Here is a 25,587-nt window from a genome sequence, read left to right on the forward strand (position 1 = left end):
TTTTTTTTTTGCCGTCCGCGTCGTTATCGAGGGTAACGCCAATGAGTTCTTTTGTCTCAGAATCGAACACAAGTGGACAAGTGGCACTTCTTTCCGTTCTAGAACGCAAGGCAATGATATTTCTTATTATGAGTGATTGAGTACTCTATACGAAAGAACAACAATAAGGCGTTACGAAATCATCGGTCTAGTGATAATAAAACGTCTCGGTATACAGTCTCAAATCGTTTGCCTCAAGTTCTCGTTCACTAAAGCTCTTTTTCTAATCAGGTTCACGCCTTAGACGTTTTGCAGAAATAATCTCCCTTTATCTTAACCTAATATTTGCCACAGCACTCTCATCGCTCGGTTGGATCGAATATTCGCATTATGCCTTCAAATGATTAGGAGCACGCTCAGCATTTAGTGCTCACCAGCCCTGGTTGTGCAAGTGAAAGAAAAAAGAATCGTTATTAGACTAGAAAAAGCTGCTCATATCAATCACTTCAAGCACCGTGTGAATGCAAGCACAGGAACACAACACATAATTAACGAATATTGAGAACAGAGAATGGCAGGAGAGGAAAGGTACAGTTTTCAACGAACGGGTGCAAGGAATATGGGGAATAAAAAGTTCGGAGGTGATTTTGCTGTAAATACGAAAGAAATGCGATAGCATTATGTCCCAGCTATTTTAGGTCCCAGATTCATTATTTAAGCCGCGTTCACCACATTGCAAAGCGTTTTGCAAAAGCTCACTCGACACGCGTACTGCCTCTTCCATGAGCTACGTGCAACTGATGGTGGTCCGGAGTAAACCACCATGAGTTGCTGTATATAATAACGCACACACACACATAGCCATACGCTCTTCTAAGCTCCCACATCCCTTCTCTGCTTGTACCACGTGATCTGCTTGCCACACTTCACAGATACACATTTTTTGCCCTATGACGTACATAATCCTAATATTTTATAAAAAGGAAAGATGGCCATGGAACCGCCAGGACCAAGGCATAGCACTCCAAACTTTTCGTGATCCACAAGTGCGCGCCTATGCATAATGCACACTCGTAAATACGGAAAAGCAGGAGGCAATTTACAAAAGCTTAGGAGAGGCACCGATTCCTATTCCTAATCCATATGAAAGTGCGCATGGGTACGTATTCCGGGACGGTCACTTTCGGTGATACTATCGCCTCGGCCATCAGACGCGCGCTGATTTGCTGGTAGAGCAAAACCAGATGAGCAGACTAGCCGGTTGAGCACTACGTCGTGCGTAGGCGATAATAGCGCCGAAAGTGATCGTCCGAGGATACGTTCCACGGTGCGCTATTAGGGCACCCAGACACATTAAAGCCCATACGCGCTGCGGAACACAGCGTTGCAAGAGCTCCGTGTTTAGCACTCATCCATGCATAGAATGGAGGCCTTAGCTTTACCTTTCTGCCTTTCCAATAAATTACATTTGTATATATACATATCTCTCTCAGTTTTCCTCTATCAGTCAGAGAGCGCGCTCCATATGGCGCTCGGCGCCGAAGCTTGGCGCCTGAGCGAGCGGGCGATGAACGCCAGTGTCGAAAGACAACGCTCGTATTAATGAGTCACGATCTCCGCGATGCTCCCGGGCTCCCCAGGCAGAAGGCAGCGTGGGAGAGCAGCGGATTTTGCGAAACCGCGGAGTCCCGTGCGAAGGAGAGCAAAAGAAAAAAAGTAAAAAAAAAGAAGAAAAGTGACGCCAGCTGTTGACCCTGGGAATCCGTGGCCTCGTTATTGATTCAGGACCCAGTTATAGCTGTAAACTTTGTTATCGTGTTTGCGCCAGTTTCCGGGCACGGAGTTAACCTAACAGCGAGAGAAAGTACAAATACTAATGATTTATGGTGCAGAGCGAGAAGCTGCGGCTTCTGCAGGTCTGACCTTATTTTTCAATCTCCTGGAACCAGCGATCGTGAGCCACCGCTTACGGCATCACGGTTATCCCGCCACACGCGCTGCTTGTTACCGTGGCTCACTTCGCACGTGGGTTCCAAAGAAGAGTATCTCGGGTCGGAAGCGTGGAAATAAGGCAGGCGCGAAAGAAAAATGTAAGAGTAAGCAGTGGTCTAAAAACGTTCACGACGGGCTTGTTTCAAGTTTAGGTCATTTTATAGTTAGTTTGCCCGCGATAGTGTTGTGCATACCTACATGCACGGAGCTTCGTAATTCCTGTTGGATATATATATATATATATATATATATATATATATATATATATATATATATATATATATATATATATATATATATATATATATATATATATATATATATATATATATATCCACGTCTAGTATAAGGTAAGAATACTTGTGACCATTGTGAAATTCATGCACTGGTGAAATAGACTGCATGCCTGACTGAAAGAAAAGAAATGAACAGAAAAAAAAATGTAGGAATTTTTATCCATAGACATTGTGCGGAAGAAATCCTGCGTCATCTATGGGTGCTGGAGCACTACTGAAACGTGTTCCACGATTCCATTTATTACAGGTAACGAGCTCGCATTCTTACAGTTACGCCAGTCATATTGCGCAAAAACCCAGCAATTTTCAGAACCACTTCAAGCGAGGCCATTTGGTTATTTTGATCTGTGCAAGGAATATCTGTACATACCTTAGCAGCGTTGACATTGTTTCAAAAACCCTTTCGCAAGGTATCCACAATATTTTATCGTCTGTTCTCTTGAAACGGGTATGGTTGCACCAACGTCGTTGATTTCACCGATATCCAAAAGCCTTGCCAACAACAGCTTATCACAGGCCATCTGACAACAAAGGTGTTCAGGCAACACACATATATCCGCGCTAAAGAACGAGCTTCGAATGGCTGATGTCGACTTGAACAGTGTGAGCCTGGTACTTTTGCCTCAGCCATCTAGCTTTGTATCGTCCTCGCCCTTTTGCCTCTGAAAACAATACACCAACAAACAAGAGAGGAGGTTGCAAGTAACGGTTCGCGGCGGGCCCCCGCCTTTATACCATGGGTGGCCACTGACCTCCGACCTTTGCTTCACGGCCTTCGGAGGCTGGCGACTAGCACCTACTTGGCGGATGACCTCCATCGGTAAGCGGGTTTCCTAGGAATCTCGTACGTTAAAAAAAAGAAACTTAAGGAAGAATAGAAAACAAGTGACCTTTTTTGTGGAACTATACTTTGCGTGTAACAGGGTTTGAAATATTGCCCTCGTGAGCCACTATAACATCCATCTAGGAGATCACTATCAGGACTCTGCCACTATGCAACACGAAGAAGAGGCCGTTACGGCAGCATGCATGCCTATATAGTATAGTCCTAAGCGTACGGTAAGCCGGCACACAGAAGCGGCGAAATAAGTCTGAATTTTTGGAAAGAAGAACAGCGGACTTGTAAGATCGGTCTGGAACCAATTTTTGGGCGCACTGGTTGTTCTTCTGACATGATGTACTGGGGTGGCTTAGTGTGTAAAAAATTCGGCAGAACGCATCTCGCGATCACTGTCGACCGTAATCTGATTAGCATTCAAGCAATGTAACGACGCACCGTAGGGCTGAAGATACGTCTATTTATCGTTGGTACCTGCCATTTTGAGATTTCTATTGCTTCAGCTATGTGCTACCTACACTTTTATCCGGCATCGGCCAACTCGGCAATGACGCTCGTCGCCAAAGGTCGCTCATGAGCTTGACAACGACTGCAGTGACAATGACGATGCAGTGACGACGATGAAATGCCGAAGAAGGAATGTCTTCGATGGAAGGACAAAGGCTGCATGGCGAGAATGATATAGGGATTCCGAACTGATCACGATGGCACATCGACGACGGCATGAGTAAAACGGGATGACGACGAGTGTACGACGACGTTGGCGTGACGACGACGATTAGTATGATGACAACTGGACGACGAAGCTGCAAGTAATGACCACAGCACGACCACGACGCGATGAAGATGACGGTATGACTACGGATGCCCGACCGACAGCGACTTTCTCACGACGACACGATGACGACGACTCCATGACAACGGCATGAGGACAATGGAATGACGACGAGTGTACGACGACGCTGGCGTGACGACGACGATTAGTATGATGACAACTGGACGACGAAGCTGCAAGTAATTACCACAGCATGACCACGACACAATGAATACGACGGTATGACTACGGATGCCCGACCGACAGCGACTTTCTCACGACGACACGATGACGACGACTCCATGACAACGGCATGAGGACAATGGAATGACGACGAGTGTACGACGACGCTGGCGTGACGACGACGACTAGTATGATGACAACCGGACGACGAAGCTGCAAGTAAGGCCGACAGCACGACCACGACAGGAAGAGGACGACGGTATGACTACGGATGCACGACAGCGACTTTCTCACGGCGACACGATGACGACGACTGCTTGACAACGGAATGAGGACAATGGAATGACGACGAGTGTACGACGACGATGGAGTGGCGACGGCTGTATCCAGGAGACTGCGTGATAACGATGATGAGTCGACGACACCCTTATGAGGGTGGAGTAACGAGGCTGGAACGAGGACGATTGAACGACTGCGATGGCCTCCTTACCACGGTATGACAAAGAATGAATGACGACTGTGTGACGACGATGGCGTGAGGAGGATGGCATGACGAGGGTCGGATCACAAAGCTGGGGTGATGACGACGCAACCACCACGACGCCATCGAGACCACTTCCACATTCCTAGTGGCCCACGCTAATGGATAACTTTGGTCACTAAGTCGGCGTAGAAGGTGTGACGACGACCGCATGACGAGAGTCAGATGTAGAAGCTGGAATGGCGACGATGGAATGACCACCGCTGCGTCACAACAGAAAACTTGGGTCACTGGGTCGGCGTAAGCACCTTGATAATAGATAGATAGATAGATAGATAGATAGATAGATAGATAGATAGATAGATAGATAGATAGATAGATAGATAGATAGATAGATAGATAGATAGATAGATAGATAGATAGATAGATATGCCCAAACGCTTGAAGTAGGCAAGTAAATGGCGTTAAGAGGCATATCAGCAAGCATTATTACTAATTTTGCCAGTGTAATAATTGCACTCCTCTTTCGAGCGTTATTTCGTCAAATTTATTACACGATGTAAAAAAAACGCGAAACGACGTGAAGTAATGACAGGACAGGAAACAGCGCTCTGTCACCACATGTTGTTTCGCGTCATATTCGTGCGTCAGCATTCTTAGGGTACTTCACGCACTTTCCTGGGCCTGTCTGTCTATTATTCGATTAGGCTTTCACCGTCAGCCTTTTCAGGATGTACTTAGGTGCGCCACAAGCGCACTCGGTATGAGCCGCTTTTCAGTCAACGTCATTAACGCCAGCACTTTTAGCAAGCTTCACCCCGAACGCACTGGGTAAGTGCCGCTCTTCCACGAACTTCTCGCCAACTTGGTCATTGTGTATGTGCCACGGGCGTGCGACAAGCGAGGGAACAATTTCCAGCGTTCGCACGCACCGGCACGCCACGCACCACGTCCCTCGTCTCGGATGCCACGTGCGGACTTCTCGGCAGCGCCACAAGATGGCGCAGCGTGTCCAGAAAGTGGCGAGACAGAGGAAGCCCGGTTGCCGCTAGATGCGTTTCTCAGCGTTCGCACCCTCCGGCGCGCAGTGCAGGCGCGGGTTTTGCGTCGGCGCCGCCGGATGGCGCCAAGCGTTCTTGGAGAAGCGCAAAAGAGGAGTAGCGCTGCAGTGCACGCCTCAAACATAACAGGTTTCGACGGCGGCAATACGTTGTGTCGCTACATTGATTCAACGGTAAACGCATACCCGTCGACACTAATCGTGAAATTGGTTCTGCCGATTTTTTTTTATCCGCAACTACAGACGACGTAGCGCAGCAACAACGCGTGATATCTCGTGCCGTTCTGACTATTATTTTGTAATATTGCTATGCGTTCATTTTAGTAATAAACGCACTTTTCCGCACAAACTACAGCACGCATAAAGCACATATGTGTATGATTATGTAACCCTTCCTTGTGCTGAGGCAAGATGTTACAGGTGCAATATTACTGAGCTACCTTCTCGCCTGCTTAATATATCCATAAAACAAAGAATATTGCCACTCGTTACAACCAAGGAACCACTCAAAAATTCAGCCGCGGGCTCACATCCGCAAATGTCACAGTCGCAAAAACCATCATAGACAGTCTGTTAACATGTGATCAGGCTCGTTAAGGCAACCGATATCTATATATTTTTTACGTGTAATAGCTTCGAAATATCGCCCAGAAATTGGCCAACAATATCAATAATAATAATAATAATAATAATAATAATAATAATAATAGTAATAATAATAATAATAATAATAATAATAATGTTTATTTCCCATCAAGCAAGATGGAGGAGGCTGCAGGTAAAAGCTGCACGAACGAACGGCAGCTTGACAGGAGCCCGCAGCCCCCTCTACAAGGCGGCAGTAAAAGGGTTACAGAAAAGAACATCGAAAAACATACATAGGCACCGAAATGGACACCGGGAATGAACACAAAAATTATTCAATGAGAAAGATTAGCTACCTTATACATAGTGTTGTCGTATTGCAGCATTAGTTACCTTTAAAATATCAGTGGTAGTTTTGTTGTAATTATTCAGGAGAGTGGGCAGGGTGAAGGACAGTTTTTCTGTAAAGTAGTTATCGCGAGGGGTTATAACATTCCATTTTTCTTTGTGCCGGGTAATATGTATGGAAATGTTCTCTTTTAGTGATGATAAGTCGCGTAGAAACGTTCTATTATCAAATACTTCGCGTTTGAAGGCTAGTGTTAGCTTATAGTCATAAAGATTTTTGACTGGTATAATGTTTGTTTTTTGAAAAAAACTGTGTGTATGGCTGTTATATGGTAAGTCATAAAGCAGTCTGACCATTTTTTTCTGGAGGACAAAAAGTTTCTGTAAGTTAGTTTGAGTAGTTGTGCCCCAAACCAATAAACAGTAATTTAGATTAGAGTAAAAAAGCGAATTATAGAGAAGTAGTTTGACCTTGAATGGCAGGCATGTCCTTAGGCGAGATAAGGCGCCAACCAGACGAGTTAACTTGGTCAAAAGAGTGTCAATGTGGTTATCCCAAAGCATATTATCGGAAAATGTTACGCCAAGGATTTTAATCTGATCAGTTATTTGTAGTGGTTCGCCCCCATACGTTAAGTTTGCTGGAGCATTGAATTGTTTCGATTTCGGCCTAAATATAACAGCTTTTGTTTTATTAACATTCATTTTCGGCTGATTTGCTATTGACCATTTTTTCAGGTGTATAAGGAGGGAGTTTGCTGCACTTACCAGTTGATAACAATCGGGAGCTGTTATAAAAATACTGGCGTCATCCGCATATAAAATATATTTTGATTTTGTACAGATATTTGTAAGGTCGTTGATGTAAATATTAAAGAGCAGTGGACCCAGAATGCTCCCTTGGGGAACACCTCTAATAATAGATTTCAAGTCAGATTGATATGATTCAATTTTTACAAACTGTTGCCGGTGACTAAGGTATGACTGAATTAGTTGCAGGAAATGTCCACGGATTCCATATATTTCAAGTTTTTTAAGTAGTGTACAGTGATGAATACAGTCGAAGGCTTTAGAGAAATCCACATAAATACCCAGTACTAACATTTGTTTTTCAAAATGTGATAAAATAAATTCTTTCTGTTCAAGTAACGCCATTTCCGTAGATTTGTTTTTGCTGAATCCAAACTGTGCAGGTGAGATTAAATTGTGTTTATCAAGGAAGCTGGACATTCGAATATGAATAACCTTCTCCAATCCCTTAGAGAATATGGGTAGTACTGAAATTGGTCGATAATTACCCATGTCATTCGCATCACCCTTTTTGAACAGTACAGTCACTTTTGCAATTTGCATTCTTTTCGGAAATAACGCACTCGATAAGCAGATGTTAAAAATGTAAGTTATATAGGGACACAGAATGTCAAGAACATATTTAATTGGGCGAATTTGCATAAATTCTGCGTCACAGCTTGGACTATTTTTAAGAGAGGAAAAAACTGACATCACCTCGGATCCGGTTACTGGACTGAGAAAAGACTTCTTAACCATTTTATTTATAGATGCATGATACGGGTTTAATACAGACAACAATATCATTTTTCAGTTATGCAAAGCAGTCATTAGTAATCTACAGTGGAAGCTGTCTTTTGCTATGAGCTCTCCTGCTATGGTATGCAGAATTTTCTGAAATCCCGGTCGTACCAGTGCGGCCGGCCGCGTTGGTGGAGAGGTAGCCTTAACGACAGCGTTTCGACGCTGACAAACACATGTTTAGGCTGAGTCGCATGCACTAGCTTTACAATATTAGATTTATAATGTGGTGACGACGGCACCTTTTTACATAGCATTCCACCAGAATATGTGGGGAAGGTTGGAGCGACTAATAAAAGAACGGTAGCAAAGCTCATTCTTCGAGATAACAACTGTACAAAAACAATTCTGCACCTAGTTACATTCAAAGCACTTGTCTTTTGACAATAGGGTTTCGGCACACTTTGAAGACGGCTACTCAATAGAAGTAAAAAAAAGAAAGAAGCTGTCGCCGCAGGAGCAGCTCTCAATCCACGTCGAAGTATCACTACATTGCGGACACGTTGTTGCGCGTAAAATAGTGCGAATGCAGCTAACAGCTTCTGAGTTCGCTTCACGTTTATCGCCGAGCAGATCCCTGCATGAACTTAATGTCAGTGGCCAACAAGTACATAGCTCATCAAGAGTGCACTTTATTATACATACGCTCGATATCTGAGTATACGTCATGCATGGCGTACAGCCCGCAAAACGAACTGGCGTACAGATTTCTCACGGTGCGAGTGATGACGATCCATAGAAGTGTGCGTGCGTTTGTGCGTTTGCGCGGGCACGGGGAAGGGTAGAGCGGAGGAAAGCGAGGCGGGCGGGGGGGGGGGGGGGGAGGGGGCGTGCAAGGCAGATGCTGTCGGCGTGATTCGTGCACGCTTCACTGGTCACAGCCGCGGCAGACGCGCTCCGACGCGCACATCGCGGTTCCCCGCTGCATTCGAGCGTGCGCTATGTGCGCGGGCCGTGTATACGCGCGACTGGGGCGCATGTGTTGTGTGTCTGTGCATGCGTGCCCACGTGGTCGTCACAGCGTGTGGGCTCCGCGGGCGAGGCGCCGATGTGTAGGGACGTTTGGGACGAGCCTTCGCGGTCGCATCCCTATTGTATTTGCCGTGGCCACGTATGGGGCGTTATTCATTCCTATGGGAGCGCCACTGAGCGAGGGAAGGAACTGGAGCGAACTCCCGCGGGTTCGCATTGCTGTTCACTTCGGTGAGGCAAGTTGTAAAGGAAACGCGAGAGTCGATTATGTTCGCCGCTGCAGTGCGGCTTCTACCGCTTTACGTTGCGGATGCACGTTGCTGTCATATCAGTGACGTAGAAGAAACACAAATAAGCGCACAAAAACATTTCAAACTGCTGACCACGCAGAAGAAGTTGAGAACAAACAAGATATGAGGAAAGCCAGGATCAAGTTTCTCATATAAGTTATTGAAAGTTAGTGTCTTAACAGCGAGAAGTAAGTTTATTGACCTTTGTTCGGCATTGTATGGTTTGTTGTTTCAAACTGCTATATGCCGTTGCGTGTGGTCGACGAGTCGAGAGGGCTTACATAAACTTCACCTTCCTCTAAATGCTCATCGCCATCTCTGCAAGTCGTCTTCGCCAGCGGCGCACGCAGGTCGCGTTTGTCGAATAAAAAGGGTTCGGATAAACTCTATATAGACCCGCAGGGTCCTGTGCCCTTGTGACTCGCCGCTGTTCATCGGTTCCCTTAGTCATTTGGCAATGTCACTTTTAGGCACAGGACAACAGTGTGTGTCTGCACAGCCGTACGCGTCTAAGTTCCCGCGCTACTGACAACACTGCTCAAGCGGCGACCAACTCAGGTGGGCCACCGTTCAACGCGCGTGGCTACAGCATTCGTGCTACAGACAGCTCCCTCTCGGTGGCACAGCCGCCCTATTACATCGCGCACACCTCGGCGGAAACTACTCACGCCCTCGGCCAGATACAGAGCTGGCCGTGAGGCCAGTCGAACGGGGCAAAACCCCGCCGCTTGGCCACGTAAACGTGACGCGTGGAGCGGAGATGACCCCCTCTGGGCCGGAAACATTTCTTACGTATACAGAAGGGAAGGAAAGCAGGGGGGTGGGGGGAGTCGGGAGGGGGGGCTGCCAAGGGGCCAAGAGGAATCGGTGGCATTTAGCGAGGGGGGAATGCCAGCCCATCTCTCCACCACTCTCTCGACGCTTCGTTGTCCGAGCGCGTACGCGTCGGCGGTAGCGGTTCAGTGAGCACGCGGCGTTGCGCGCCTCCGTGCTTGCGCCAGGTGGGCGCACCCGTGTCGTCATCTCGCCACCGCGGCCGCGTTCCGTGCCGCTTCCGCCTCCCCGCCTCATCGGATGCGGGGCTCGTCCGCGGCCGTTCCGACGTTGCCCCCTGGCTCCTCTCGAAAAGTGATGTACCGACCTACGTTGATGGCCGGCTTCCGACGGTGGCACGTGCCGTTCCACGCGACCGGAAGGACGCCCGCGAACGACGCGGTTCGCTCCTGTCTGAACGGGAGCGGCGGTCGCGATCGGAGCGGTGGCCGAGATCTGTGCGGCAGCCTGCTCGCCGCCTTGTGTACTGTTTTAACTTAGTAAACAGAAATGATTGAGGAGTTCGAGACAATCGCATCTGCAACAACATCTGCACCTACGCGAGCTATAGATGGCACTAATAATATCTGTGCCTGGAATAGCACTGGACGTTTTGCGCACCAAACTGCTCATTGCTCTTTAGTCATTGGACGAGCGCGATTCTATCGAACAGTACGGTTCAGCTGTCTTTGACCTTAGTCAGTTAAGATGTAGTAAAGCGGTAACCTTTCTTTTTTTTTGGTGCCACTCATGGGCGTCAAGTTTCTTGCATCTAAGCAACGCACCGTCACAGATGTCACCGTCAATCGAGTCGCTAATGCAATCACGCAGTATGTGGCACCGCGTCGTTAGTTCTGTTTTAAGAAACGCAATCCATGTTGAACTTCCCAAAGATGAAACGTGATTGAGAATGCACAGGGTGAACAAAGCACCCTGGCAGGAAGACTTGCGCAGTGATGGTCTCAACTAATGCAATATGCTATGCGACTGGCACTTTGTGCATGACCGCTTAGGCATATGCTGTTTGTTTTGCCAGTTCGAAAGAGTCACAAAATTCTGTGCCGCATGCTTACTATAAGCCCATTGCGAATGGCGATTTGAAACAGTCAACTGAAACTAAAAAAAAAAGTTTATTTTCTTCGTTCTTTTCCTAGCGTCCCCCGTTGCAGTCGTTGCCGTCATTGCAGAGTTTGTTTATTTATTTATTTATTTAGTTCTTTATTTATTTATTTATTTATTTATTTATTTATTTATTTATTTATACTATACCGCAAGCATTGGTGTGGCCCAAGCAGGAGGGGCATAAAAATGAGAGCGAAGCACAATAACATTAGAAAAAGTAAATTAACAGTGCACAGTATACCAACCCAGTCAATCAGCAGCGAGAACAAAGCATGGAAAAGAATACTCGCTCGTGTAATGAAGAAAATTCCCAAAATAAGTAAAGCGAAGACTATATAAAGACATGCACCATCAACACAGTTCACGTGAAGTACAGGAACAATAACGCAAGAAAACTCAGCGCCCTTCCACTCTGTGAAGAAGGATGGCCAGCGAAGCTGTGCATGTGGGCGGGCCCCTTAATGGCGAACTGGGCCGCTATTTTGTAGCGATGCCTTATGTCTTATTCTATGCTATTCTTATCATCCACCACACACGGCCGCCTGATCGCGTTGATAATGTGGGCAGACCGTCGCTCTGACCAGTGGCCAAGCGCGAAAAGCCTGGAAAAGCATAGAATCGGAAAAGACATCGCTACAAAATTCCGGCCCTGCACCTTCGCCGCGGGTCAGCCTGGCATTGCACTATCTTCGGGATTTGTTCACAAATGGGCAGTCTTGTGTCTACACACGGAAACCAGCCCTTAACAGCTTCGCTGTAAAATTGGTTACGTCTTCGTGTTTATTAATTAATTAATTAATGCCAACGCCGCCGAATTTGCAGGAGCAGTCCGGCTTGCAGGAGCAGTCCCAACAGGGACGAACAGGAACAGAGAACAGTATCAAAGAATGAATTGCGCTGCACTATGAGGGCAAAGTCTTCTAAGATGTGTAGAAATACGTGGTCGGAACAGAATTCTAAGAGCTCTGATTTGTGTCATATTGATCCATTGATTGAATTCGAATTTCCATTGTCATTAGACAGAAATATGAAAACCTTTACTCATCGATTAAGGCTAGGCACTGCCTACACAAAACATTTCATACATATAATTGACCGTGCGGAAACCCCCGAATGGTATTGTGCATTTGTAGCTCGAGATATAGACCACATCTTTCTAGATTGCCCTTGTCACTACACACCAAGACGCCGGCTTAAATCAACGCCAATGACATTAGGCCGCAGACCTTTCACTGCAAAGAAACCTTTAAGCCCTTGGGCAACGACGGCGTTGGAGAGGAGCGTAAGTTTCAAAAACCTTTCTCGAATACAACGTCATTATTGGCCGCTTTCAATACTTTTTGTGTTCCTTTTATTTCAATCTCGCTGTGTGTGTGTATATATATATATATATATATATATATATATATATATATATATATATATATATATATATACCCTATTGCATAAACCAGCGTCTTCGAGTGTGGAACTACACTCTTAAAAAAAAGGTAGTCGCAAGCGACTCTTTTCGGGGTGTATCTGCTCGTCGCACATATGATGACCTTTTGGGTGGTAACCCGTACTCTCTTGAAAATACAGTGCAGGCGACTCCCTCACAGTACCGGTGACTCTCTCCTGCAAGACCTACTGAGGTGTATGTATTACTCCCAAAGCAGGAGTTGATGCGAGTACCTCAGTGGTCCATGCAAGTACCCCTTGGTAGTCAGCGATACCCCTTTGGAATGGCAACAATGACCCTTCCTAGGGTAGTCATCTGAAGACTCACAATGGTGGTGTACATGACTACCATGGCAAGAGTTGGTTAAACTACCCTTTGGGTGGTAACACGTACTCTCTTGGAGACACAGTGTGGTCGACTCCCTCAGTACCGGTGACTCTCCCGCAAGAACTACTGAGGTGTATGTATTACCCCCAAAGCAGGAGTTGATGTGACTACCTCAGTGGTCCATGCAAGTACCCCTTGGTAGTCAGTGGTACCCTTTGGAATGGCAACAATGACCCTTCCTAGGGTAGTCATTTGAAGACTCACAATGGTGGTGCACATGATTACCATCACAAGAGTTGGTGAAACTACCTCCTGGTACTTAACCAGACCCCTTGTAGCAACTGCTGTGACCTCTGCCTGGGTAGTGAATAGACTATCTCTACACTAAGATGGAAGCTCACAACATAATAGATTTTAGTTTGCATGTGCAACAAATGCGTAGTTATTCAACCACCATTATATGTTATGATAAACTGCAATACTATAAACAACTAAAAAAACACTGAGCACATAACACTACACTGAGTGAAACACCAAGAGCAAATATTTCGCTACTATCACTGTATTAACCTCAAATGCATCAATGGACTATACCTGGCAAAAACAGAAGACAACAGTCTGATTTGCTAAATTGGAATCAATGGCCAACCTTGAGAAACATTATGCTTCAGTTTACAAAGCATACTAAACAGCTGCAATATGTCCAAACTTATGACGTAATTTAGCATTTCAGGCATCTGAAAAAGGATTTAATCCTTTGCCATGACAAAGGACTCATTTATGTCAATATGCCATGGAGGCACACATGGACAGAGGAATTAAATTTCAATATTGATATTAAGCGACAAATTTACATCTCACCAAATCAAAGCAATCATACAGCATTGATGCTAATGGAAGAAAAGAAATATGCCTAAAGGCCAGATAAATGCAAAACCGGACATTATAAATAGCGCCAGTTCAATATCCTCGTGGTGCCGGCATAGTAAGTACATCCCATAATGTTTCAAAAGTGCAACTTCTTGGCCGTCATTTCATCCAATTTGTCAAAAAAGACTATTGTCTCACCTCCAAAATGTTTCCATTAGCACTGCCTCCAGGTTTGCGTCAAATGCTGCCTGCTCCGGTTAAGATCTGAAAGAACAGCACAACTGTTAAAACTTTGTAAACATTTTATTCAATAAGAACATGAACACATTACAGTAACCTTTAGCAAGAGCACATATAGTAATCACAAGGAACACTTATTTCTTATAAGCAGAGAATCCAGTTTACAGCAGGAAGAGAGGAGCCAGAGAATAGCTATAATGCATCCGTAGATGTTCTCTTTGAACGAACCATAAATGGCCTTGCCATCAGGGCATATCACAAGCCCACACACGTGGATACACAATAGGCAGAACATATTTAAATAAGTATAAGAATATATGTATAAGTTCATTTTCCAGATTCAACTGGAGGGTAGGTTTTTGGCAAAAAGCTGCCTGCACAGCTTGACTGTCCAGAAAACCCCTACAAGCAGTAGCACAAGAGTGGTGCAGGAAATCTTCAACAGACACACACAGAATAGTCACATTCAATAAAGAGAAACATTCACTATTTATGCATACAGAGTCTATTAATCTTTGCACAAAATTTGAACAGTAAAATCGAAACGCTGAAATGGTCACGCATATGTTCAGAAATACTAAAAGTAATAACCAAGCAAACATGCAGCATCTACTAGCAAAGACATAAAATCACATTTCAACAAAATATTTCCGCAGCTCAGCTTTGGTATACCCTTTTGTATGTTTATACGTGTTTAGAACATGGGGCAGGTTATAAGACAACATTTGAAATTTATAATTAGCGCAAAAACATGGTATATTCCATGTATTAATAGGTCTTATGTGTATGTTAGCACGACACATGTCCAAAGATGCCAGAGTAGAATGAAAATTGGCAGTGGATGCCATTGAGAAATAAATTTTTTTAACAACTTCAAGTTATACAAGTGATTGATGCGGACAGTGTTATGTGCTTCAAAAGCACACTTGGAGGTAGTTGTATTGTCAACATTAGCGATTATTCGAACAATTTTCTTTTGCAATACGAGAACATTATTTATGTTTGTTTTGGTCATTGTGGCCCATACTAAACTGCACATGTACATTGTACATGGCTTCACTTTGCTGTAAGTAATTTGAGACAACAGCTGTCTTCCAATAATGGGGCTCACTGCTGTGAACTTATAGCATAATGCCCTCCAATGTCACATTTTCACATGAAATCTACAGAATGTTTCTATTATACATGAATGAAATGCAAGCTGTGATTCTATAGGGGAATGGCACTGAGCTAATGCCTACTAAACAATCTGCGTAAGTGTGAATGACAGCATCATTAACAAGACTACCCTGCTGCTTTGCAAGGAGTCACTCCATCTCAGTAACATCAAAAGCGGGTTGCGCTCATCACGGAGATGAGACAAAGTTCCAAATAAGGGCCAGAATTACGTAGTATTGTTTATTGATCAAATAATGCTCACTATGTTCTGTCAAGTTAAAAATGCCACAGAAAACAGCTAATTATAATGGCCGCCGGCAACTCAGTGATGTGACATACCACGTCTAGCGACTGCCTCATAACACATTATCCTTATGTAATACTCTAATGGCACTTTCCTTTTGCAGCAAGCAGTTAAAGTATTAAAGTACTGCAATGCACTTGCAAAGCAGTTATTTCCCCATAGTGAGATCAGAGAAGTGTATTCTGCAGTACTGTATAAGTGCTGAAACTTCCTTCTTGGTACTGCTGAGTGATTTTCATGCTGCCTAGTTCCTGTTTCGTGGTCTCACAAAGATTATGGAATGATCAACACATTGTGACTAGAGTCGCTAAAGTTATGCATTCATATTCATTGGAACCACTTTATTTGTTTAACCCTTTAATGAGCACGCATATAAATACAAAAGAAATTATTTTATACCTAAATGTGCAAAAGACATTGAGAATAAGCATAATCAACGAAAATAAAGGATATTTTTTAGAAACTCCTTTAGTATTATGGGGGAAGAAGTGGGCTTCTCCCCAAGCGACATATGGCTGCGTTTGGAATCTGTACAGAGGGCTCTTTGCATTGTGTGTCTGAGGTCACTACAGCAGATCTTGCACTGGTCTGTCTCCTCTGACCGTGCTTTCCAAAGAAAATGAGTCCCATGTCCTTTTTTTCCCATCCTGTGTTCCTGCTCTAAACCGACAAATGACACTTGCTGCCATTCAGTGTTGGCTCAATACATTTAACAAGAAACTTCTTACTCAATGCCAAAAATCAGCATGAAAAATTTATATTTTTTGGTATGCTGTATGCAGAACTCATCAATGAAGGGTTAAAACAACTGAAGTGTCAGAGCAGCATAGCCACACACTTTTCACTACATCTTAGTATGTATATCAATATACATTACAGTACGAATGCTGTATTACTAGTCTATAAATGCATCTACCACTACATCTTGAACTAATGTTTCACTCTAGGTTCAAGGTGGCGATGCGATATGATATTTTGCTTCTTTGATCACCTACAAAATCTATGACAGCATTGCAGATATAGTTGCTATAGCTGGATTGCATGTTTGCATTTGTTAAAGAAAAAATGTAAATGAAACGAACAAGTACATCGAGAGAAGCAACTTAATGTTTCAACTAAGCCACATAACAAAGAAGGAGAGTCAGTTTATCTAGTGAAATATGCATGCAAACTTGCAGCTGATCACCCGTCTTCAAAATCCAGATTTTGAGCATGTGTCACAATTTCGCTTGCCTTTCTTGCTTTCACTTCTGCATCGACTTCAGGGCATCCTGGTGGCATTCACTTTCGCATGTTTTTGTACTTGTTTCTTGGGCACATATACCATGAGAACTGGAATGAAATGAAAGAAATTGACTTTACATACCTAATCAACAGTTCAATGACTTCCAGTTTTCAGGTTTTTAAAGAAACTGCAAACACAGCACAGTTAAACATGGAGTTGCCCTAACCTTAGCTTGCTTTTTGCACTGTTTCCTTCATGTTCCAAAATGTACCAAGTGAGCTATTTTAGCACACCTTCCAACACAATATCTGAGAATTACTTTCAGTATTGGTGTTGGTCAAAACCTTAATGCATGAAAACGGCTACAGGTACAAAAATGTATTATTTAACCAAATACATATTTAGCTGAGCATGCAATTAATTTTACAAGAGGTGGCCATATGCATGCCAGATGCAGAGGTGCTGTTGATATCTTCATATTCAGTTAAGCTGCAAAGCTTTAAAACCACCACATCTCTACTCAATCACAAGCACACAGACCTGAACAGCTGCAAGCAAGGATGGCCATAAACTTTACAAAGTAGTAAGAAAGGCTTTGGCAGCATGCTTAATGTGAAAAAAAATTATGGGGTTTTATGCGCCAAAACCACGATCTGATTAAGGGGCATGACGTAGTGGGGCACTCCGGAAATTCGGATCACCTGGAGTTCTTTAACGTACACCTAAATCTAAGTACACGGGTGTTTTTGCATTATGCCCCCATTGAAATGCGGCTGCCTTGGCCAGGATACGCTTAACATCTAAAAGTGCAAAAGAAATAATAAAAAGTTATAAGAAAATGCTATTACATGGCCAAGGTGCAATGTGTCCCTCAGAGCTGGGTACTTGTTTACGAGGCTCCTTGCAGCAACATTGCACAATTTACTTGGGTACCTGATGTTTAAGAAAGCATGCATCAACCTTCGACATCAAACAATACACAAAAAACAATATGCAACATTTCCATGAAATAATATCAGACAGTTGAACTGTGAGTCATCAGATGGGAGAATTTAAGTAAACTGCACCATGAAAGCATTAGGTACGTGACAAGACCGAGGTTAGAGAATTGATCAGATGGATTTGACACAGGACAGGGGTAACATTTAATCCTTTTGTCCTGCAATAGCCAAGATAAACGGATAATCATGACCAGAGTTCACAAACTCTTAAAATACTTTCACCAAACAAGATGTTATAAAAGGTTTTAATTGATATTTCAAATTAGCTTATTACTGAAACATGCACACAAGGGAAAATTAGCCATGAATACAAACTTGAAGGAGCATCTCCTATAAGAATTTACAAGGGCAGCTTATTAAGCTAGTTGTTGATCCATTATCGTGAGTGTTCAGTGCAAAGGTTAAACGAGGACATAGACACAAGCACTGACTACCAATGGAGGTTTTATTGCTGAATACACACAATAGTGATACAGCTATCTGAAAAATAACTACTAAAAAGAACAAAGCAGACCATCAAGAGGCACACGAAGAAATGTAGAGTTGCGTAAAAAATGCTGGCCGTAGGTTTGACTTCCCAGAAACTTGAGCTCTCTTTCAGATAAGGCAATGGATGGCTTGTTGATGCATGCACTCGGCTCCCATGCCAATTGTGCTACTTCAAGTATGATATGGGTAAGACCATCCCTGTGCTTGTGAATAACTGACATTCTTTCAAACCAAGGAGTGCAGCCACGCATGCTAGTATGATGTGCCAAAAAAACTTTCTCTGCCATTGCGCACATTATATGCATGTTCGCACAACCTCTCATGAAGGCATCTGGCAGTCTGCCCCATATGACAAGCGCCGCATGAAAGAGAAATTTCGTACACAACATTTTATGTGAATTCAACATGCCAAATCTTGCGCTTGACCTTGCAGATGCCTTTCTGACTGCCCTATCAGAAAAAGAGCTAAAGTTATTCTGGAAGTCACGTGAACGGCCTGTATTTGTGATGCAATTATATTTTTTTTGTATCCCGATTTCCAGCATAGTTCATTTTTTGGCCACTCGTCTGCTTTTCTTGTTCTATCTTCAGAAGTTAATGTTTTTCAGATAGCTCTTTCACTTGCTTGTGTAAATTCGGCACATTGAATAATAACCTCTCTGTTGACAGTCGGCACTTCTGTCTATGTACCGTTTACCTTTGTGGTGTACACTACCTATAAGAACTGTAACCAGCAGCTAAAGAAGCTTTATTCAACGCGCCATTCTAGCGCCCTCGCCCACTCATTAACCCAAGACTCATGGCAAGGAAACCACGGAGGATATTGCTCCATTGAAGCATGACATAAATTATGACTGAGTGTTAACCTTCCTGTAGCTTTCATGACTGTTTTTTGTGAAGGAAAAGGAATGGAAGTAGAAGAAATGCTGCTGGTGGTAACCGAACTCGCAAATTTGACATGACGCATGCAGCACTGTACGAATTCATCTAGCCACAACTGTCTTTCCATCCAATTCAGTTGGTATTTGTATACCCGCATAAAATGTAGCGCTGCTAGTGTCAGGGTTTATGTTGTTCGCCAGAATAAAGAAAATGGGCTCAGGGCTGCAATGTCGACATTGCCATTGAATATTTAAATTTCGAGGTTATGAGTGAACTGTAATTCAGAACTAGTCAACGATGTATCAGTGATAAAAAACTTTCGAACCAACAATGCCATATACACTGCTAAACACTTAAAAAGGCACTGCACAATTTGGACATTGTTCACTGCCCCAATGCAAAGCTTTAGGAAAAAAATTTTTTCCCCTCAGTTATCGAGCGTTTTCAAGGGGAACTACGCAGCAACTAAGTTATAATCATGAATTAGACAACAAAAACTTGTTTTGATTATAGACACCTTCCACTTGCCTTAGTGACATAACCGCATGAGAATGGAGCGTAATACGCTAATTAACATTGTGCTTACCATTCATATTGCAATACAAGGTTGGGAAAAATGCACGACTGAACATAACTGAGACATTACTGTGGAATGAATTCTCATTAAGTACATTCTATCCCAACTTTATTTACATCTGCCATAGGTTGGCAAACTGATGCATGAGTCGACTCACTCAGACTGATCTCGAAAGTGAGTCTCAGTGAGTCCGACTGAGTTGAATTTCTGTAGGTCTTAGCCCGAATGAACCCGGCTGAATAGAATTTTGGTGAGTGTGAGTTCTCATTATTTTGCTGACCAATGCATCCAGGTAATTGTTGTGACTTACATTGTCTGAGATGACGAATTGTAGGCAATCCATTCAATTTTCTTTTGAAGATTGTCAGGCATGCCTCCTGCTGTAATATTTCAGAGGTCTGCAGCAACGTCAATGGGCATCGGAGGCAGTGTCTACGTTGACTTCCTTGTACTCCTTTGTACTCTTTCCATTCCTTGTACTCTCCTTTGACTGCATTCTCCGCCTGTCGAACTGCACTACCAGACAGCCTTAAAAAGAGAAGTATTCATTGAAATCAACAACAAAATCCAGTGCTAGAAAAACATAAGATGTGGTATCACAGACTATCACTCCACATGCTCAAATTTACCTACTATATAGTTAGTGACGAGCTAAGAATACAGAAAGGGCTCTTGATAAATATGGGCACATTTGCCATAGCAAATGGAGCCCATTGCTTAAGGATAATGATGTACGAACAGCAAAAATCACTGACTGAGACAACTGACTCGTTACAGTATGAATGGGCTGTTAAAATGAAATTTAAAGAGGAATTTTATCACCCCCTATACAGATACCTCCTTACTAACACACCATGATCCCTCTCCCCCTTTTCGCATTGGTACCATGCACAAGGAAGGCGCATTATTGATCCCTTCACAGACATTGGTACCATGAGCAAGAAGCTCCCCCACCAAGGTGAAATAAGCAACCATAGTGACGCACCTGCAAACATTCCTTCTGAGGAAAACTTATTGCTAGCTAAATCGTCTACACAGGTATAGCTTTGTGAAGGACAAATACTGGGCCATAAAGTGCCCAGACCAGACTAGCATTGTCTTGGGACCAGAAACAGAGAACAAAAGCAGGTCATATGAAGGCCAAGGATGATTTGATAGAACAAAAATATACTAGAACATTCTGGTTCTCAAATACACAAACTAGACCGCTTGTGTTTATCCAAACATTATTAACTCCCTATCACATTTCTGGTGGCTAATTAATTAATATTTCAATGAACGCATTTTTTCTGATAACTTCTTGGTGCCTTTGCTTATAAGCTTTTTTGGTGAAACATGGCTATTATTTCAAACAGGAAGTCAAATTTTCCCTCAGCATTACATAAATCTGAGCTACTGAGATAGATACAAATGTCAAGGTCGGATAAGACTTTGAAGGATGATACGGAAGGATTGAGGAGTCGCAAACATGATTGTGCTTCTTAAGCTCTTCATATATCATCAGTTATATTTGGGCTGTCTAGACTGCACAAAATTAAAAAAAATATTTTGCAGCTTTTTGTTTTTATGTTTTCATAAATACACCTCATTTGTCATATCTATTAGTAGCAGAGCATTCCAATATTTAACAAGGACAGTCGTATGCTATAAAAGTGGAACTAGGACTATATAGATACATAAAAATATTAGGGGGAAAAAAACGTTTTATTTTTACATAGTGGAATTGCCCCTATGGCATGCATTTATTTGTTTACTAAATTCCCATGAGCTTATTCCCCAAAGTTAAGATACAACCAGGGGCAGAAAAAAGCTTTAGGACAGGAATGAGTGTCCCTTGCTACTACTTTACTGAAAGCAAACAGGTTCATATTTATAGGTGAAGGTGGCCATGTGCGCACATACGTTTGCACGCAATACTCAAACAAGCTTGCCCATTATTATTCAGTCATACAGTGCAGAAACTGTCATTCAATTCAGTTCAAGCCACAGATGTATCACTGACATGGACATCACATTTCATGTTGATGAAACAGGCCTCCATTAATTCCCATGCAGAGAATCTTTGCGTTTACCAAGAATGCGGATGTGGAAAAGATATGGCTCACACGTGCAGTAATTGCAGTGCATAGGCAAATGTGCATTAATCTTATTCCTGGCAGACAGCTCATGTTCCCTTGCCAAATCGTTGGTGCAACAGCCTGTCTGGCTGATATGCACCTTGCCGCAATTAAGTGGAATTTCGTACATCATACCGACCGCGCAAGTCACATATGGCCTTGTATGATTTTTACCACAAAGGGTCAGCTTCTGTGGGTCTGAGATGCGTGGGCACAGGCCAGTAAGCTTCCATGGAGCCAAGAAAATAATAGGTACTTTGTACCTGCTGGCCACTTTCTTTAAATCGTGGGCCACTTCATGCATGTATGGAACAAGATGCAGCCTTTTCTCCACTAGTGGCTTGGCAAGGGGCATCCAAGCGTTTTTTGGCTGTGACGCTCGCCTCCTTAAATCATGGGTTTGCGGAACTGCAATATTTCTATCTCAGCTATTAATGAGCCAATTTGAAAATTTTTGCAGTAGAATGCTCCCAAGAGGGCACCTAACAACTTCCAGCGTATAATTGAATTAGCTATGTGGCCTGGTGAGGGGCTCTTCAAAGTACTGCTAATAGCGATATTATAGCTTTCCAGCATACGACAGGTTTTAATGTTATACAGAGTTAATGCATGAGTACAGATTAAATAAGATCGGGTGCATACGGCTTTTTTGGTGCCTATGATGCTTCGGCGTGGCTTGGAGAGACAACCAAGTTAATCAATGCTCCATCACACACCGTCGTGCTTTCACCCATGTCGACGTAGCACTGGAACCGGTCGTTGAAAGATCTGAAAGCACACCCAGATGGTTTATCAATAGTTTTGCACATTAGAAGTGAAGCTGTGGGCACTGAACAGGCACTGATTAATTAAACAGCCTTTCTTTATGGTTGCTGTACTGTCCCAAACAGGTTTGTTATTTAGAGCCATCACAGCACAGCACAGCACTAATCCTGCTGCCCATAGGTGAGCTAAGTACAGGACGCATTAAGCTAACAAGGCTAAGCTTATTTATGCAATGTCAGCAACCACCAGTGTATAAGAACAGATGATTTCACAAAGATAGAACCATATTGCTGATTGCCCAAGGTTTTCATAATCCTATTGCTGAAAATGCCAGCAATTTTTTTTCCTCAGTTGGTTCAATTTAACTTCATTGCTGTGTGAATGTTGCAGCGCACAAATGACGACAAAGATTGAACAGGCAAACAACAAGTCCGTTTTCGTCGCCTTGCCTGTTTTATTAGTTAAACGCTGAAGAAATTTGCAGAATATGGCATACTGCGACCAGTTATGCTAACTAAAGCACCATTACATTGACTGAAGCTGTTACTACTCCCTCTCCTACCAGATAGGGAAGCGATTGCACACCTTACCCCAATATCAGTAGTAAACCAACTGCAGAAGTTTTCAGAAGATGGAAGTCCTGAAAAGGCTAGCTTCCTTGCGGCTTCTCGACACGGCAATAATTATAGTTGAGCAACGTTGTGTTCGTACGGGCAAGTATGCGCTACACTTCTCAATTTAAGGTCAAGTGCATTGGCTGCGACGAAACAAAAATATTAGTAGTTGGCAGCACAGTGAAGTGACACAGAGCAATTTCCTAAGACTCGATCTGTCAGTTCAAAGCGCGGCAACCGAAGTTATTAATCGTGCTCGACATCTCCGCTACGCATACTGTTGCTACTTTGCCCATATTTATTTATTTATTTATTTATCATACCCTCAAGGTACGGTTGTACATTGCAGAGGGGAGGGGCAAAGTAAATACAGAGGCAAATCACAAAATAAAGAAGGAAGGCAAACAACATTGCAAAAAACATTGTATACAAAATAACATAAAATGAACCAAACAATGACCAAATCCTCTTTGCGCTCCATAACGCGCAGTACATTTACGCTCACCTGTATTAGAAGATCGTTGCCTGTCATCAGGTACACGAACCCTCCCGTCCGCAGGCTTTCGTGGAGGTCGGCGAGTTTCCGGGCGCCTGTGAGCTTCACGATTTTCTTTGATGGCTCCTGCGAAACGAGGCAAGCCGCTTCTTCCGCACCAGTCGGCGAGCGTTCAGTTGAAGCCGGATCGGACGACATACTGCCACCGTTGTCAGATTTCACAGGCGCAACGCAAGCAAGAGGCAAACCGCTCCTTCCGCACCAGTTGGCGAGCGTTCAGTTGAAGGCGGATCGGACGCCATACTGCCACCGCTGTCGGATTTCACAGGCGCAACGCAAACAAGAGGCAAACCGCTCCTTCCGCATCAGTCGGCGAGAGTTCAGTTGAAGGCGGATCGGACGACATGCTGCCACCGCTGTCAGATTTCACAGGCACAACGCAAGCAAGAGAGGAATGCCACTCGCGTTTAGATACTCGTTCACCGCCGTAGATAGCAAGGTGCCGTCAGAGCCATAGCCGTGCTTCTCATAGTTGCGAATCCAAAGTCGAAGTAAATACGAAAGCCGTAAGTCATGTGCTGGATCCTGAATATTTCGCTGCGCGCGTTCGCAAAACAGTTTTCGCTCACCGCTGCACTATCCTTGCTCAAATTTGGCAGAATGACCACATTTTGGTGCCTACTTCGTTTAGTATAACACTTAGCACAGTTAATTGCCTGATCTTTGTTTTAATGCAAACTTACCGGCGCTTATGAAAATGCGAGCTGCTGCCGCGACGGTGTACGCATAAACTTGTAACGCCGCCTGTCGTCAGCTAGAAAGCAGCATATCAGGGAGCGCTGCCGCTTGTTGCCTGCTCCTGGAACAGGCGACCGTCCTCCATTAGACACTGCTTTTTAAAGCTGACGGCAGGCGGCGAAACTGGTTTATGCTTGCGCCGTTACGGCAGCTGTTTGCAGCCTCAAGGGCACAGGCAAATTTGCGTTTTTTTTCTTACAAGCAAGGCACTTAACTGTGCCAAGTGTAAAGTCGACGCCAAAATGCGATCGCTCTACAAAATTTGAGCAAGAACAGAGCAGCCGTTTGCATGTTTTTTGCACAGGGGTTTGCAGAACAGTGCACAAAGTTTGCACATTCCATTGTGGCCGCAATGATGGTACAAACAGACCACAACGTTTTTAGATTCTATATCTAAAGCGTTGACAGACCACCACGCCCCACAGAAGCCTTCGTACGAGGCAATACCCCTCTAAAGGACACTGCTTCACAGAAGTGGTGCCTTTTCGGACTGTTACCTCAGATTTTCGCTTCTAAAATTATAGAGGGAAACGAAGGCTGGGAGGTTTACCTCCTATTCAGGGAAGTTGTAGGCACGCTTTTGTATGATGAGCTTCCCTCAGAGTCTCTTGTTTATATGGAGGTGAAAATTCAAGAATTTCTCCGTTCATTCGTTACCCGCTACCCAGAAGCCCGCATAATCCCTAAATTACATTACCTTGTGCACTACCCACGCATGATCTCTTTTCGGACCACTCAAACAAATCTGGCGTTTGAGGTTCAAGGCATCAAAGATGAAAAACTTCAAAAACATATGTAAAACACTTGCAGAGCTTCGCCAACTTTCTCAAAGCTATGAATTCCGTGAGATTGTCTTCAACCAACGCCACACCATGTCAGGCCTGAAACCTGTGCGAAGATCTGTTTTACATACGTGCATT

At 43.8% G+C, this 25,587-nt stretch overlaps 1 long non-coding RNA gene across 1 annotated transcript; it reads right to left on the reverse strand.

Moving 5' to 3' along the window:
- Nucleotides 1-14,285: 14,285 nt before the first annotated feature.
- Nucleotides 14,286-24,590, reverse strand: LOC142584885 (uncharacterized). The gene is made up of 3 exons (XR_012828954.1): nt 22,637-24,590; nt 20,188-20,405; nt 14,286-17,035 (listed from the first exon to the last, which is right to left on the reverse strand). It is a non-coding gene; the product is annotated as an uncharacterized LOC142584885 (long non-coding RNA).
- Between the last annotated feature and the right edge of the window lie 997 nt (nt 24,591-25,587).

Source organism: Dermacentor variabilis, chromosome 6, assembly GCF_050947875.1.
Source record: "Dermacentor variabilis isolate Ectoservices chromosome 6, ASM5094787v1, whole genome shotgun sequence".
NCBI classification, from domain to species: domain Eukaryota; kingdom Metazoa; phylum Arthropoda; class Arachnida; order Ixodida; family Ixodidae; genus Dermacentor; species Dermacentor variabilis.